Genomic DNA, 18,413 nt, shown 5'->3' with positions numbered 1-18,413 from the left:
AAAAGTTAACAGGAGAATTCAGTATTGCATATAATGTCAAAATGGATTCATGTAACTATGATTCCATTTTCTTTTTGTGTGGAAAAAAAATCGTGCCTATATGAATTCATTCATGTGCTCCTTCAACCAAGGTTTTTTAGACTTAAAAAATGTTCCCTTTTCTGCTCTCAGCTTTTCCATTTTCTCTCTTCCAACCATTATCATTGGTGCATCTGTCTGTTCTTTTTTTTAATTCAGTAAAATTAGTTGAGAACCTCCTGTGTGCCCAGTCCTGGTGATGCAGGGCTGAAGTAAACATTCATAAACAGACCTCTTGCCTTCAAGGGACCTCTTTCTAAGGAAGAAAGACAGACATTAAACGAACCAAGTGATTTCAATATATCAAGTGCCATGAAGGAAATGAATATTTCTAAGTATCTTTGAGACAAGTCTTCCTAGATGACCTTCTATAACCTCACATCAGTCAGTCAAAAATAAAACTCCGTTCTTTCCCTCAGTCCGATTTTCCTCCGTGACTTCTAGGTCTTCATTAACAATGTTAGCACATAAGAGTGATCCTTAATGTTTTAAGACAGGGACCACTTTGAGAACACACTAAAAGCTATGGGTGCTCACTGTTTCCTGTCTACAGTCTCAGGGGGCTTCACAGTTCCTGGTTAAGGATTCACATCCTGGAGGAATAAGGAGGCATGGGGAACGGGGCCCAGCTCAGCTAGAGTCTCTATTCCCTGGGGGGGAAAAGTGATGGGAGATAGTACTTATGTTGATTTGCTTCTATAACATTTAAAATTCCTTGAACTCTTGATATTGAAAAAGGTTTTATACTTCTCACAGATTTCTCAAGCCCTTCATATTTAAAAGTGATTTTCATATGTCTCACAGATTATTTACTCAGTACAAACAGAAAAAAGTAGCTTTATGATGGAGAAATCATCGTTACCATGTTAACCATGTAATCAGACGTGGTGGAGCAAGAGGGCTGGTGCCTCCTAATGTCATGCACTGAGAAAAACACAGCACCTATCATGCTATACTCTTGCCAAAAAGTTTCACCTAAATCTAATTATGAGGAATAACGCAGGCAAATACAAATTGAGGGGTATTACGTAAACAACTAGCTTGAATTCTTTTAAAATATTGATGTCATGAAAAGCAATGCAAAACAAAGATGAGGAACTATTCCAGACTAGAGAGGCAGATAAATAACTGCCATATTGATTAGATCCTGGATCAAAACAAAACAAAAAAATAAAAGCCAACCCTGACATAAAAGATACTGAGGGGAATAGTAACTCACAGTTTTTTTCTGGGCTGTATTTAATGATATCACATATAGGAACTTAATTTGCAAACCCTAAGTACCAGAAAAGTATGAGCTTATTAGTATAATTTATATTGTATTTGTATTGACTTTAAGAAGGACAGACACAAAATAGTCCCATATGATATTTTTTCTTACATTCAAAATGCATTTATTGATCTGAGATGCAAAGGAGTAAATTGACTTGCTCAAGGTCATCAGTTCAATTAATAAGCAGAACCAGGACTATAGCCCAGGTCTTCTTGTCCTCTAGAGAACATGGGGCGATGGCTCAGGGAAGATCATGGATGTTGTTCATGCAGATGGTGGTAGGTGAAGTGACAGTATTGATGATGGTAGTGGCAACAATGGTGTTAGTGGTGTTGATAATTGTGGAGTGATGAAGTTGGTGATGGTGTTGCTGGTAGTGGCAGCAGTAATGATGGTGTGGTGGTGGTGTTGGTAGCAGCCTCAGTAATGGTTGTGGTGGTAGTGGTGCTGGTAGTGGCAGCAGTAATGGTGGGGGCAGTGGTGGTAATGGTACTAGAGGCTATATTGTGGAATGATGATGAGAGTTGGAGATGAACCTGAATGTGATCAATAGGATTGAAGGGTAAAGTTTAGGAAGTGCAAAAGCAGGTATTCTTGTTACCTTTCTAGAATTTATTTTCCTTTTCCCATTTTTTTCTTTCTTTCTTTATCTCTCACATTCTTGGTATCTGATTTTATCTAGGAGTTCTCCTTATTTGGATCTGCTTATTATGTCTAGAATGAAAACATATATTATTAGGGTGGCAGACTATATATCTTTGCTTTGCTTTATAAATCATGACAATGTTCTACTGTTATGGAACAAATAGCTGCATTCTATAAAATGCAGTCTTTTTGGAACAAAGCCCTTAAATCTCTAGGACTTCCTTTCAACTTATGTTTTGTTGCACATAACCTAACAAGCTGCAATTATAGGGCACCCAGAATGGGGAGGCTGATGGCTGCCATAATAATGACCCATGGGAGGGCAGCCTGGGTGGCTCAGCGGTTTAGTGCCTGCCCTTGGCCTGGGGCGTGATCCTGGAGACCCAGGATCGAGTCCCACGTCAGGCTCCCAGGATGGAGCCTGCTTCTCCCTCTGCCTGTGTCTCTGACTCTCTCTCTCTCTCTCTCTCTCTCTCTCTTTCTCAAGAATAAATAAATAAAAATCTTAAAAAAAAATGACCCATGGGGTATGTCAAGCACCCTTTACTATTCCCTTCTCAGCACTGTTAATGCTTGTGGGATGAACCTCCTCTTCTTCTCCTGCTGGTATTAATACCAGAAAAGGTTCAGTCCAAATGGATATCAAGTTGGTGTATTTTTGGAGACACTGGTAGGTCTGTTATTGTCAGACCAACTGCTAGTATTGTGTTTGCATTTAGTCTCTACTTGCTATCTTATTCAGTGTTGTTTTCTTTTTTTTTTCAGAGCTGAGTGGGTGAGTACATTGATGGCATGCTGATCAGATTTCCAGGCTGCCATGGGGTTGTGAGTAGAGCTAATAGACTGGATGAGAGAATAATGAGCCAAAGCAATATTTTTCAGCTGTGAAGAGACCAACACAAAGTTCAGCACTTGCGTCTGAATGACATCTTGCAGAGAGAATGGCAGGTAAGGGACGCAGCCTAGGCATCTGGGAAATAGTCATGCTTTGTAGCCAATGGCAACCTCAAGATGAGGTGGCTGCTAAGGAAGTGAAGTTGTGGTGTGAGAATGGAGACAACACAGCTCTGTCTTGGGTGGCTTTCACTGGGGGGGGGGATCCCATGTAAGTATTCTTTACCACACTTGAGTAACAGGGATTGTATTGAGGGGACAGTTTAGGATGATGGGGCTGAGGTTGGGGCTTGAACTGTCATATAAATCTAGGCATATGGAAACTACAGCTCTGGTGAGCTGTTATTGGTTAAAACATGCTTTTATTACAACTTATAGAAAGCTCAACTCATAGTGGTTATGTGATAAAAACGTGATCATCTAATAGAACAAGATGTCTGGAGGTAGGCCACTCCAGGGGAAGCAGCAGTGACTTACCAGTATCTTCTAAGGCCTGGGCTCCTTCTAGATTTATGTTCTGCATTTTCAGCATGTTGGCTTCTTGATCTGAAGTTTGTCACTTCATGGAACAAGATGGTTGCCAGAGATCCAAGCATCACACTTCACACAAACGCATTCGAGGGAGGAGTGGGAAGAGGCACAGTCCCTGAGCTCTTTCAAACATATTACCCTTCCATTAGGGACCAAAAACTTTTTCAAAAGTTTCTCAGTGGGCTTCCCTTATATCTGTAGGCAGGCTGTGTCAGATGCCCATCCCTTTGGCCCTTCAGTTTCAAAGACTGACTAAACTTAATCTCTGGGGCTGGGGAAAGGATGTCTTTCTTTCCTTCTTGGGTGTATTTCTTTCCTTTTTTAAAAAAAAGATATTATTTATTTATTCATGAGAGACACACAGAGAGAGGCAGAGACATAGGCAGAGGGAGAAGCAGGCTCCCTGTGGGGATCTTGATGTGGGACTTGATCCTAGGATCCTGGGATCACAACCTAAGCCAAAGGCAGATACTCAACCACTGAGCCACACAGGCGCCCCTTTAGGTGTATTTCTGCCCATCTTATAAGGAAACAAAACTGGCATTTTCTTAGCTCAGAAAGAGGAGGTGTGAGAAATGGCAGCCTGGTGGGCAACCAAGTATATCTGCCACTGGGCATAGCTTACTTTGCAAATGTAAGAAGATATTTCTGCTTGGTATGCAGAAAAGGATTTGTTTATGAGGCTCCAGACACAAAGTTTGGGCAGATGTTGTGCCAACTGGTAGACTTTATAAGGAAGTCAACTTTTAGTCCTACTTGAGTCAAGATTTCCTGATGGCTAGAGTTACCCAGAAATGGAAGGTGCTGTTTTGATGGTAGTGGGAAGCAGAATCAATGTCTACCTGGTAGGGGATAGGGACATGGTAAAGGGAATTCCTATACCTATTGGAGGTTGGGGAGGGTGAAGGGAGAGGGCAGGTATTTACACTGACCTATGAGTTTCCTTCCAACCCAGAGAACTTCTGATCCTAGTAATTAGTTTTTCCCCTTTGAATGTTCATTGGATAATTATGCTAATTGCAGATAATGTTTCTACTAAGTGAGGTATAATTTCAAGTTGCATGGTTTTTTTGGGTTTTTTTTTTATCTTTAGCATCAGTGCATGAGATGCAGAGTTTGCCTTGGACCTGGGCCATACTTTGTTTAAAATTGTTACTTTTATGAGAATAAAGCAAGAGGGACACATTTTCCTTTAAGTTAAGTTATGGATAATGTGCACGCTGGCCCACGAACTGGCATAGTAAATACCAATTCCCATGGTCCCACAAACATTGTTGAACTTGCGGCACTGAGGCTGAGTATCAACTGGGCAGAGCCACCTACTTTTACTTTTGATATTCTATGCCCAATAGGATAGCAACAACTTCATACAGATTAGAGTATCAAGGAGAAAAGGATGAATCCAACCAATTAAAAAGACTTGTTAAATCCATTTCCAAATGAGATATTTCTAGTGGTTTCCAATATTCATGGCAAACACCGTCTCTTGTCCAGAAGTCTCTGGAAACTTCTTGGGCATTGCTCTCAATTCCTTTGCTGTTCCTTAGCAAAAAGAAGGAATGGACTAGATACAGACACCCTTTGGGGATTTCATTTCCCCTCCTCTTTGCAACTCGTCCTGCCACTACCTGGTATAGTATTAACTATCCAGTTTATATTAGGGGACCCTACTTCCCTCTCACATCATGGCTGATAGGACCATGAGGGTTCATCTGACCAATCAGATTCTCTTCTGAGGGAATTTGAGATTGGGACAAGGAGTAGCTAATCAGTTTTGTTGGATATCTGGTCATAGAAACAACATAGGTCATCTCCACCTCTCACTCTGAACTGAGAGAAGCCAAAAGAAAAGGTGCAGGGAGAGATCACGTGGCCAAGAGAGGCTGAGGCCTTGCCTGCTGTATCAGCCATACTAACTGGCCCCAGCGCAGCCTCCTGCAAGGCTCCTAGACATTTACTAGCCTCCTATTCTGTGCCACACCCAGAGTCCCTTCTATAACTCCTTCCCCATTTTGTTTAAGCTGGTTTGCACAGATATTTGTCATTTATAGCAACCTGAGAGAGATCCCATCCTCAGAAGGGCTCATCAGAAAGCTAATGAGAATTTTAAAAAGAATTTTGTTGCTTTTTCCAAATATAAATTTATGAATGCTTATTATAAAAAATAGAAAGGTTTTATCTTTGAATGTGGAAATTTCCACAATATTCCTAAGAGATGATTGCCCAAGTATTCTGGAGGCAAGAGCAAGGAGCATGAGCGGGCACAAACCAGCAAGCACCAATATTCCATTGGGCTGTGACGGGACACGCATTGATTCAAGCATTTCACCTGCGTTAACTCTTAGGATCCTTACTACAAGGCTGAGTGTAAGGATGGGAGTGGGCATCGAATCCTACCCTTGTGCTAAAGATGAGGAAATTTAGTATTAGAGATGTCAAGTAGAAGGGGTGGGGAGCAGGATTTGAAGGCAGCCAATTGGGCTCCATTGCCTGGGCCCTTAACCACCAGACTATAGAGCCTTTCATTTTATGTTGCTTCTTATTTCTGTTGCCTATTGCTGCATAACAAATTAATACCATAAACTTTGGGACTTAAGGAAACACGCATTTATTATTTTGCCAGTTCTGCAGGTCAGGAGTCCAGATAGGTATAGCTTGCTGGGCCATTTGCTCAGGATCTTGCAAGCCTGTAAGGAAGGTGCCTTGGGGGGCTCCCTGAGACTGGACTGAGGATGGACCCATTTCCAAGTGCCTGTGGTTGTTGGCAGTCCTTGTGAGCCCTGGGACTGAGGAGGGCTCAGATCCTTACTGGCTATTGGCCAGAGGCTGCCCTCTGTTCCTTACTGTGTGGGCTTGTCCATGGCAGCTGGCTTTATCAGAGCCAGCAAGAGAGAGTCTTCCAATCTGGAAATTACTGTCTGATATCACCTAATCACAAAGGGACATCCCATCACTCTTGTCATATTCTACTGGTTGTAAACAAGTCCCCGGGCTAGCCTGCATTCAATTATACAGGAGCATACTCTTATCTTTAAACTTTTATATTTTTCACAGCTTTCTGGTAATGGTTGGACTGGAGCAGTTGGTGGAGGGTAAGGCCATAATGACACCTCAAATTGGAGATAGCCAGGCTCATAGCAGGGCAGGGCTGGCCTGATCCCTACTCCCTAATGTAGGAAGAGGAGCTAGACAGAGAGAGAGAAGGGTGGGTCTGCTTACCTCTCCTTTGCCCCCATCCTACAGGTTTCTAACCTGGGGACATGAAGCCCAGGAAAAGGGCTGAGAGATAGCTGGAGAGATGGGTTGAGCACCTATCACATCTAGAAGCAGGCAGCTCAAGATCTAGGAAGCCTTGGATTCTTTCTCCACTTTCTTGCTCTTTAGGGAACATGGCGCAGGGGACGGCCAGCTGTCCTGGGGAGGCATGAGTCAGGGATGAGTCAAGGGTGTAGACAGGGATGGGAGGTGTTTGCTGTAGGACTCCTCTCTGCATGCGTAGAGTAAAGAAGAGGAGGAGGGTAAAGGTTCTCTCTGACCTGGATCCCACAGAGAATCTCGCTCCTTGCTTTTGTCTGTAAACCACATATTTGGGCATCTTTCTATGTCAAAATGTGGAGATCAGATTCATGCTTTTTTGTGGCTGTTTAGTATTCCACCATCTGGGTGCCCTGACTGAACCTGCTCTCTAGGTCTTTGGAGGCTCACGCAACTCCATTTGAAAATTGTAATTTCTGGGGGGCCTTCAGGGTAGGCCCACTTGTGCTTCATCATTACCGAAGTGTGTGCTCTCCTCAAAATAGTCTGAGTTTGATGCCCAAGGACTCTCACAGCCAACTGGGACCTCCGAGGCCTTCCATTGACAAGGATGGCTGCTACAGTGTCTCTGTGGAGGTCGGGGCCCTGAAGGAAATGAAGCCAGGCCTCTGCCTCTCCTCTGGGGCTGAGGGTCTCTGCATTCGAAAAGGCCGGTATGCGAAATCTGAAACCCGGTTGATATCCTTGCATTAGCTCATCTTGCACCAAGTGAAAGGAGGTGTTATTTCCTTTGGAGCAGCTTCACCTTTTGCCCCCTTATACACGCTTCCACTCCATGTTCCACGCTCTTTCACTGTGCACACTACAATTAGTGATGTCTGTTTCATGAGTGCCACTCCAACCACAGGCTGCAGATAGGCTTTCTTTTCCTCTTTGCTTTATTCAGAGTTCTAATAAATAACCTGTTCTCTCACTTACCTTTTCTTCCCTACAAAATCCCAAATCATCTAACATGACTTCTGCATACAGCTCAGCAGCTCAGCTCCCTTTTACGCTCTCCTGTTTATTTCAAGTAGCAATAGTTAGTATTTACTGAGGTTTTTATGTGTACCAGGTCCTGTGCTAAATGCTATGTAGGAGAAAACTCCACGAAGCTTCACTACAGACAGCCCTATGAGATGATTTTGTCATCACTGGTTTACAGAGGAGGAGATGGAGGCAGAGAGAGGGCCTCATTCAAGGCGACCTTGCTAGAAAGTGGCCAGATCTGAAGTTATGCCAGCTTAGAAAACCAAACTCTGAAGCCTTCTGCCATGCAGAGTTATTGCCCTAACTTCTCTGCAGGTTCAGAATGGGTTCCACTAAGAACAAGGTTATCCAGCTTCTTGGGAGGACAAGAAGAAATTGGAGAGCCTCCAGGGAAGGTCCTAGAAAGTGATTAAGAGGACAAGAATGACACTGGTGAGAAGGCTCAGAGGAATAAGAGTAATTTAATCTAGAGAAATAAATTCTAAGGGCTAATTAATGGCATTCCACTGATGTCTTCATGAGAATCAATTAAAATATTTTAAAACAGGAGCCAGTCTGTTAGTTTTATTATACAATGTCAAAGGAATGATTTAACTATTATCTTATTTAATAAATTTAACAAATATGTAGTAAGCAGACACCATGGCCCAGATACATAGCAAATATCCTAGTTTACAATCCATACATAGCAAGGACCTCCTCTAGGACTTACATTTTGGTAGCAGGATGGGGTGGGGGATGGATTGTAAACTAGGAAACCATACAGAAACAGGATCACACTGGCCAATGATGAATGCATGATGAGTGATGTCTGTGAAGACATCAAGGCAGGAGGATGGGAAGCAAGTGTTGGAGGTAGGCTTCTCCATGTGAGGTGAGGGGTTGGCATTTGAGCTGAGACTTATGTGAGCCTATAGGGATGGAGCGGTCTGGGCAGAGGGGACCTCAGAGCAGGAATGAGTTTGGCAGAGACAAGGGTACAGAAAACAGGAAAGTAAGGCTGGTGGTAGAGAGTGGTGGGCAATGGGCTGAGAGAGCCGATGGGAAGAGGAGTCATGTGTGTGATGGAATGGACCATAGGAGGTCAGAGTGAGAGGGTGAGGGCTGTCATGGGGGGCATGCAGTAGGCAGGAAGTGAAGCAGGTAGAGAGAAGTGGACCTTGCATTTCTCTTGTGTTCATATGACAGGTAATCATGGCAGATGAAGTGTGGGGGTGGAGATGAGAGGAAAAGAAGACTTGAGAATGACCATCAGAGTTCTAAAAAGAAGAATCAACTATTTGTCTTACTGTAATTTTGCTGGGAGAAGGAAGTTTTGAGGGTACCTTGCTTGGCAGTTTGAACCTGATAACTCTTGGGCCTTCAATTCTAGGTAATATTTTGGATCTCAGTATACTTTGTAGGGAGAAGGTCCACACCTCTCCTCTGTTTCTTGGAAGCGAAAGCCTTCCCCTCCTAGCGTCCCAACAATGAGGAGGTTGAGTCTGATTTAGGCCAAACTATCCACGCCCCACCTCATTTTGCAAACAGGGAGACTGAGCCTTTGAGGACAGTTTGTCACCTTCACAGCATTCTAGCTCTTGGCAGAGTCTCAGGTCTCCTGATTCCTCAGCTGGGGCTCTCTCCACTGTTTGAGCTGTCTCATGGCACAGGGAAGCAGAGGTTTGAACCAACAATTCCATCCCTCCTAACCTGGACAAAAATGACAATCCTTGCTGTTATTAGAGGTCAGTTCTCAAAATTCGTGGCCTCAGCCCCAGCCATGTCAATGCCTTCTCTCTGGCCAATTTTATGAAAGTTTAAACAGGTCTGTTTCTAAGAAATGTCCTCAATATTAAAGTGCCTATAAAATGCATAAGATCCAGGTGTGACTGGGACTAAAATTGAGCAGCAGTGAGGTATGTGTGTCAGTCTATTTTGGGGTGCAAATCACTAAGATTTGGAGCCTGTGGGAGGAGGGTAAACTCCTCTGGGAAGCGTTCCCTCAGTGGTTTTTGGTAAGCCAGAATTACAGTCTATCAGGATCTTGAACAGGAACCTCCATGGGGGTAATACTGCTATGCACCTTTCAAAAGCAGGAGTTAGAGTGTTGGAGTAACCCAAGGTGAAATGAATACATGTCTCTTTTCCATTTGGGCTTTGCATACTTCAGGCACACTTTTATGGGTCAGTCTCTGAAGGTCAGCTAAAGAAAACAGAAGAGAAAAAAGAAGTTCCTTTAAAAAGCTTGGAACCATGATGTTTCTAAAAGTGTAGATTGATAAAATAGATACTTCCTTCCGTAGATTTTCAAAAAAAGAGAACTTTATAATGATGTTTTATGTAGCCTGGTGAGAAAATGCACAGAATGATGAAAGCATTGCAATTATAAAGCCCCCTACCCAGAAGCTTAATACAACATGGCAGGAATTTAGATGTACCAACAGCTACGTTTCCTCTGGAATTCTAACTGCCTCAAGACCTGAGCCCAGTGTCTATGGTATGGTGTACTTTGAGCCAAACTTAAACTGATAGGATTTCTAGGACACACAGAGAATCTTCTCAACCACACTTACTCCACCAGAATTTTTAGATGTACTTTTTTGTGTTGAGGCAGCTAGTTTGTCTCAAACAGGCTTCTGCTTAAAAACAAAACAAAACAGAAAAACCACACATTATTTGGGAAATGCTATGATGGGCAAGAATGCATTACATTATCAGGTTGGTTGGCTGATCGAGTGGTTGGCAAAGATCTGAGGGAAAGAGCCATACAACAGGTAAGTTTTGATGCATTGAGGAAGGGAAGAAAAACCCTGAGTTGGGAGGGCTTCTGCAGTGAGCAACTCTAGGGTGGCTATTACTACTACTAGAAACCAAGCTAGTCTCTTGGTCTAGCCCTATTGGGACTGTGGTCAAGGCGTTGTCTTTGCAAACAGCTTAGTTTCCTTTAAAAATACTTGGAAACTTGGAGATAGAGGGTTTGCTTAAAGCTGCAGGCATGGTGTTTACCACTCCCCTGGGGTAAGGGGGTAAGGGGTGGGGAGCATTGGGGAGGGGGTGTCAGAGTCGAACTTGCTCAAATAGCCAGAGTCCCGTCTCCCGCTAGGTGGCAGTGTCAGGGGCAAGGGCTGGCAAAGCACCTAGAATTCGGTCACCTCCCCAATGGGGGCCACTTTCTTCCAGGAAAAGATTGCTATCCTCATTTGAGTGCTGGAGAGAAGCTAGTCTATCTCCATTTCTCCATTTTTAGCTTAGCTAGCTGAGTTGTAGAACTGTGATGACTGTGTCAGCAAAATACGTTTTGGGAGTAAAATGTTTACTACATGAAGGCAAATTCTCCACTAAAAATGGTTTCTCTTAGTCTCAGAACTTGTACAGTTTAGTTTTAGTGCCCTAGCCACAAAATTTTGGGAAGCTATATTATACCCCTAGGACCCTCAGAGACTATCGGTCATGCCTGGAAAACTCTAGGTGTCACTGGTGTTGCAATAAGAAATAATGAGAAGAGAACAGGAATCTAATGCTTGTTGCATGTTTACTCTGGACTGATAAGTAAACTGTGGCTCAGAGAGCTTAATTGCTCACTCAATCTAGAAACAGATGGAACTAGGTTTGAACTCAGATTCATCTGGCTGTAAAACCAACCACATTTCCCCTATCCTGTGCTTGATAAGAGCAAACAGCAGCCAGCTGGTTGCTATGGTGGGAACAGGACAGGAAGATGTTCCAGAAGATTTATAAGCAATACAGTCCTGACCAATCAGAGCATTGCATTCCCCACCCTACCTCCCACGCCAGCCACAGTGATTGGTTCAGAAATGGACATTTGAGCTGAACAGTACCCTTGGGGAAGGCTCTTTTCTGCTAGATTTGAAGCTGTGATTACAGCACAAGCTGCAGAGGGTGACCACATCAGGAGAAAGCGGTCATAGAGATCAGAGACACGACCCAAGGAGCCTGAGACTGAGTGGCCTCCTGGTGCTGCCCAAGCCCTGGGTCCAATCATGCTGGACCTTCCCAGGGTGTGTGGGTTGCCCAGCCAGTAGATTATCTCCCTCTTGATTATGTCATTTGGGGGAGATGTGGTTTGTCACTTGTCACCAAAAGAATATTGACTTATACAGGCAGTCAAGATAAGAAAGGACTGAACGAAAACAAAGTAAAAGTAGCTACAGGTTCAATGGCACACTCACTATCACAGGTTCCTGTGGCAGTCACTTTTCTACATCATCAATCTGTACCCACTCAAATTTAGAATGAACAAATGATAGAATGAATGAATGAATAAACGGTCATGGGGGCCAGAGACACAGGGAGAGTGAACTAAGATTCAGAGCAATTGGTGAAAGGTCTTAGAGTTACACCACCACCTGAGCTAGAGTTACATATTGTTTTCCACATAAGGTTTGAAAACATGATGCATTAGAACAAGTGATTATAACTTTAACTTGCATGACGAGTATATATTACAGTGCAGGAGGTACAAATAAATGCATTGCCTGTTAATGCTTCGACAGTCATTTATGGTCCTGCTCAAATTCTTCCTGAATTCTGAGGCTCCATGATCATTTCAGGAGTGATTGTAGCATTATCATTAGGCTTGATTTGGAAGCTTTACTAATTGTGAAAGAAGGAAAAAAAAAACCAAAACGATCTTCATAAGGAAGACAATAATATGAACATTTCAATAAGTATCTTCAGTATTGAGTTTTCCTTGGTCCACTTTGAAATTCATAGTAATTATTATACTCCCTTACTCAGCAAAATTCAGAATGAATGAATGAATAGAAAATTTGCATAATTTAGGACTGAAAACTTAACTCAAATTGGTTGAACTGTAAGAGAGTAATAGCCCTAAAAATCTGAGAAGTTCAGAAGACCAGATGCTAGAGGTCAGTGCTGATCTTGATAGTAAGATGAAGTCCTTTATGACCCATTTCTCCTAATTCCTCAGAGTTTCCCCATGGAGCAGCATCTCCATCTGCAGGCTTCACACAGCACACCTGGCAGGCTGGCTTCTCTCGGGCAGCAGTAAAATAGCCACAGAACACCTCACCAAAGAAGATGTATAGATGGCCAATCAGCATAGGGCAGGATGTTCCATGTCATAAGTCATTAGGGAAATGCAAATTAGAACAACGATGAGATACCACTATATACCTATCAGAATGGCTGAAATCTGGAACACTGACAACACTGAGTCCTGGAGAGGATGTAGAGCAACAGGAACTCTCATTCACTGCTGGTAAGAATCCAAAATGATACAACCACTTTGGTATATAGTTTGATGGTATCTTATAAAACTAAACATGCTCTTACCACACCACAATCTAGCAATTATGCTCTTTGGTATTTCCCCAAAGAAGTTGAAAACTTGTGTCCATGAACACTTGCACATAGATGTTTATAGGAGCTTTATTAATAATTGCTGAAACTTGAAAATGACCAAGATGTCTATCAGTAGGTGAATAGATAAAACTGTGGCACTTTCCGATAGTGGGAATATTATTTGGCTCTAAAATGAAGCACTATCAAGCCATGGAAAAACATGGAGGAGACTTAAATGCATCTTACTAAGTGAAAGAAGCCAATGTGAAAACTGTATGATTCTAACTCTGTGACATTCTGGAAAAGCCAAAACTCTGGTGACAAAAGATCAGTAAAAAAATCAGAGGATTTTTAGGCAGTGAAACCATTCCGTATGATACAGTATTCTGAATGATGTAATAGTAGAACATGTCATTATGCAGGTGTCCAAACCCATGGGATGTACAACACCAAGAACTATCTGTAATGTAAACTATGGACTTTGTGTGGTAAAGATGTGTCAGTGTAGGTTCATTGTTCATAGCAAATATACTGCTCTGGTGTTGGATGTTGGTAGTGGGGGAGGCTGAGCATGTATGGGACCAGAGGTATAGGGGAAATCTCTATCTCTTCTCAATTTTGCTGAAAACCTAAAACTGTTCTTAAAAAAAAAAAAGATTAATCTTGAAAGAAAAAAAAGATTAATTTTTCAAGAAAAATCTTGAAAGAAAGTGCATTGCAATGCACTCTCTGGGCTGAGTGAGAGGGCCTCTTGCATTAGCTTAGGCAGAAGGGGAGGAATCTTGTCTTTGCTAGAAGGACTCAGCACTGCCCCTCCTGTGTTTCAGTGGCCAATCAACTGGAGCCAGAGGGTCAGGAGTACTGGTTGGCCTAAGCCAGTCTGGGTTCACACACTGATGGGGTTTCCATCTCATCCAAATCACGTAGCTGGTTCCAGACTCTAGCTCCTAATTACAAACAGAGGGTTGCTGGAGGGGAGGTGGGTGGGCAGATGGGGTAAGTGGGTGACGGGCATTAAAGAGGACATGTGAAGTAATGAGCACTGGGGGTTGTATGCAACTGATGAATCACTGAGTTCTATCTCTGAAACTAATAATACACTGTATGTTAATTAGTTGAATTTAACATTTGAAAAATAATAAGAAAATAATTTTAAAAAATAAATCACATGGCTGGGCTCAGAGGAGGGTGGTTTCCCAAAGGAATGTGGGAAGACTATTTCCAGGAAGAGGGTGAATGAATGATGAGTCAGATAACAGCCTTTATAAATGGGAAGTTTCTTTTCTGAATATTCCCATTTTTCAAAGTTCTATAGCATTTCTCTGAAGAGTCTTTTAATTTTGGTACATTGAGCTGGTCTCTAAGGGATGTAGACAATCCCACAGCAGATATTATTGAAAGAAAGAAAGAAAGAAAGAAAGAAAGAAAGAAAGAAAGAAAGAAAGAAAGGCAAAGAAAGAAAGCCTACAGGTACACTAGCACTAGTTGTAATATAAAATCCCCATGTTGCACTGGCTTAACACCACAGAAGTGAGTCCTTGCTCCTCTAAAGGTGCTGGATAGGAAGGTGATCTCTTACACTCCGATTTAGAGACCCAGGTTTCTGTGTCTTGTGCCTCAAAGGTCTCAGAATTCGTCACTTGCAGACAGTAGATGGGAAAAAGAGTGGAGCAGAGACTTGAGGAGGTTTTGACACACATCACTTCTCATATCTTATTGGGCGGAACTCAGTCACAGGGCTGTGACCTACCTGCAGGGGAGACTGGGAGATGTAGTCCAGCTGAGTGTTGGGGCAGGAGGAGGGGAAGCTAGAAGGAAGGAAAAGAAGGAAGACAGTAAAAGAAGTCCCATTCACCTAGTGCACTTACTGGCACAGAAAATCTTCCCTTTAGGTTAGAATGTATCCTAGAACAGAAGGTGAAAATCATTGCAGATTATATGGCACAAGCATGTTTTATTAAAGCTTTTAAAAGTTGATCTATAGGGAACTAACATGCACAAGGGGCAATGTCGCAGCATCTAACTTAAGAATAATTTGAGGGATCCCTGGGTGGCGCAGCGGTTTGGCGCCTGCCTTTGGCCCAGGGCACGATCCTGGAGACCCGGGATTGAATCCCACATCGGGCTCCCGGTGCATGGAGCCTGCCTGTGTCTCTGCCTGTCTCTCTCTCTCTGTATGTCTATCATAAATAAATAAAAATTAAAAAAAGAATAATTTGATGTAAAATTGAGGACATATCCGAAAACATATTGACAGCATGTCCCATTGAATGTTCTGGGATCTTTCTTTTTTGAAACAACTTGTTCTGAGTTATAACTTACATATGATAAAATGCTGGCATTTTAAATGTAGTTTGATGGGTTTCAATAATCCTATTGCATCTTTGATGTGGAAAATGTACAGGGAAGTAGGTCCATACTACCACTCGACAAAGGGCAGTGTGGAGAGAAATGTCTGGAAACATCTGTAAAACATTTTCTTTCCTTGAGTTAATTAATAGTGAAAAAGGAATTTTGTTCAAATCAATTTGATTATTGCCTCAGTGTGTTTAACCCGGACAGACATGACTTCAGCCTTTGAGCAGCAAGAATGTGACTATAAGTAACAGGTTGCTGATAAAGCGCATGTACCACTTATGATAAACCAGAGCCTGGGCTTTGGCATCAGACAGACCTGGGGTTGGGTTCCAGCCCAGCCACTTTCAATCTGTGTTGATCTTGGGTATTTTAAACCTCAGGTGGGAGGCTTGTCAAGGAACTAGGACTTACACGGACACTGGCTTTGATAGGGCTGGTTTGAAGCTTAAAAGAAATTAAAGTGTTTGGTACGACTGCCAGAACATAGTAAGTGCTCAGTTTGCATTAGCTACTAGTATTAATTATTCATCACCCATGAGAAGATACCCATTCTTGGTGAATCTCTGGTTTTATACTTTACATGCCACTGGAAGGCTCCCAAAGAACTCATGTTCAACTTGATTTCAGCATCTTTTTTTTTTTTATTCACCATCCCATTATTTTTTATAAGATATTCTGAATTCCCCCTGGAAGCAAGAACCATAGTAACAAGCTTTCAGCTTCATTTTGCTTCTGAGATGATCATTAATGGAGTTATTTTGATACTTTTTTTTTTTACAAGACAGCCTTAAGCTGTAACTACAAATGCCTTTTCAAAAGTCCCTGATTTATTTTTCTGTTCAGCTGAACTCTTGTGTCTTTGTCTTTATATGTTTTTGATGAATGGATGATGTTGTCTTTAGATGTTCTCAACCATCCTGGGCACATTAAAATCACCCAGTGGATCTCATCAAGTGGAAGACAAGAAGGGGAATCCAAGAAAAAGACAGCACAGGCTCTGCTTCCTGTGACATACACGCACCTGCTAAGGGACTAGTGTCAGGAAATTTACAAAGTCAGCCTCTGATTATAGAGATTCTTCCTTAAGGAGCAAAAGAAAAAAAGCAAAAGCAAAAAACCACATTTACTTCAAAGAACTCCTGTCTGATTGAGTGGGGAAAAAGTAGCCTCATTGCTTTGATCCTTTCACTGAGAGAAACAACATGAAAAGAAAAGAGAAAACAAGGCTCAAAATATGGGCTTTTGTTGAGAGCATCATTAGGAGTGTTTATTGGCTGCAGCAAACATACATCGAAGCTCTGGAACATTCGGTAGGGCCTTGCCAGCTTCTGCCTGGAAGGCCAGGCAGTTGATTCTGGGCCACATTCTTTTTTCAAGTGAGGGAGCGGGGACTGTAAGTCTCAAACCCCCTTGACCTTTGGTGAGTTCAGGCTTTAGAAATAAACTTGGATTTTTTTTTTTTTTTAAGGCTTTGGTTTGTTTACCTTCAGTAAACACTGTCTGATTCTTTTTTCCCCTTGAAGAGAAAAGCTCTTCACAAAGCTGATGAAAAGGCTTTTTGCACATCAGCTTCTTCAAAACAACATTGTGATGAGTTAAGTGCAAACAAATCAGGATCAGATGAATTGCATTTTCCCTTTAAAATACAGAGTTGAACAGATTTAAGGTGGTGGGGAAGTGTTTTGCAGAAGTGCTCTTCAAATCCAGAATACTGAGTGGCAGTCAATAAACTCAGAGTATGGACAGAATTTGCCTTCCTACTCTTCAAATGGTGTGCATGGCCTCGGTCCTTTACAGGTGAACCATCACATTTTGATGAATGCGTGAAGTTAATTTGTTCTAACAATGAGGAGATTCCAAGCATAGTGACTGAGTGGATGGAGCACAAAGCTGAGCGCACAGCTACTGCCTGCCACATGGAGGTGCAAGGTACAATTTCACAGTAAATGGCACCAAAGAAAGATGGTGTAATATGGGGAACGTGTGAGATTTGTGCTTCCCGAGCATATAAAAGAGTGTGGTCAGAGCAGGAAACAACTCTACACAAACAGCTCTGCTGTAAATTCCATGAAGGCTGACTGCAGCTCAAGGTTTCCCGTAGAATTGGGAGCCCACTGCCTAGCATGGGGTTGGGACAACAACAAATCATGACCAGTCAAGTGGCTACATAAAATTAACCATCCCAGGGGCCAAGAGACGAGGCTCTGTCCAGGCCTACTCTCAAACTAGGCCAGAAACCCAAATGGCTAAGAACCTTTGTTTTGAGCAGAACTGAGCCCTCTTTTCCACAGACTTCTCCTGTGATGGAGTATTTTCTTGTTTTACCTCCCTCCTGGCCTGGAAGCTGACTGAGGGCAGAGCGCTTGTCTCACCAGGGTTTTCTCCTCCCCGGAGTGACTGGTACATGATACGTGATACTCAGTTATTCTGAACCCGTAAGAGAATCCAGCCTATCATCGTCTTCACCACCTTCACTACCATCTTTCTCTTCTCCTTCATTGATTTCATTTTACGTTAGGACAGCATTGTGCTAATTTCTAAGTACTTTCATATGCATGATCCTATTGATGGTGCATATGTGCACTCTGTCTGATGTGGCTGGGATTTAGGGACTGGTCTGCATTGGCCCCTCTTTTCTAGTATGTGCCACTGCTTCTCTAGGTACATCTTTAGGCATGGGTAGCTTAGGTGTAATGAGGAAACATCTCTCAGGAAACAAAAGCTAGTGTTTATGAGTTAAAAAGCTTAGCAAAAATAAATGATTCAATCTCTAATAAAAATGGGACTGGAACTACATTGTGTCTGGTTGGAATAGTCTGCTTTGACCCTATTGTGGCCAGCGTTGTCAGTGGAGAATGCCCCAATTCTTAAATATCACATTAATTCCTTCTTGCTCTTAACAAGGTAACAAAGAACTACATGTATAAAGATGGTGAGAGAGCAGCCTTCCTGTCCCACTGACGTCAGTGCAAGGAAAGATCTCTTTTGCTACAATGGGTCTTGCCTTTGAAAAGGACCACAAATGCCTTCATTTCATCCTTTC

General features: G+C 42.5%; 1 long non-coding RNA gene across 1 annotated transcript in view; it reads left to right on the top strand.

Annotated features, from left to right (window-relative positions):
- The first annotated feature begins 2,795 nt into the window (after positions 1-2,795).
- Positions 2,796-18,413, top strand: part of LOC129522082 (uncharacterized) — a 50,672-nt gene continuing 35,054 nt past the window's right edge. The window contains exon 1 of the long non-coding RNA XR_008666889.1: positions 2,796-2,944. This is a non-coding gene — a long non-coding RNA (uncharacterized LOC129522082). The remainder of the gene's footprint in view (positions 2,945-18,413) is intronic.

This window comes from Nyctereutes procyonoides, unplaced genomic scaffold (assembly GCF_905146905.1).
Source record: "Nyctereutes procyonoides isolate TBG_1078 unplaced genomic scaffold, NYPRO_anot_genome, whole genome shotgun sequence".
Lineage (NCBI taxonomy): Eukaryota > Metazoa > Chordata > Mammalia > Carnivora > Canidae > Nyctereutes > Nyctereutes procyonoides.
Note: the sequence above shows the minus strand (reverse complement) of the source record. Positions and strands in the feature narration are given on the sequence as shown.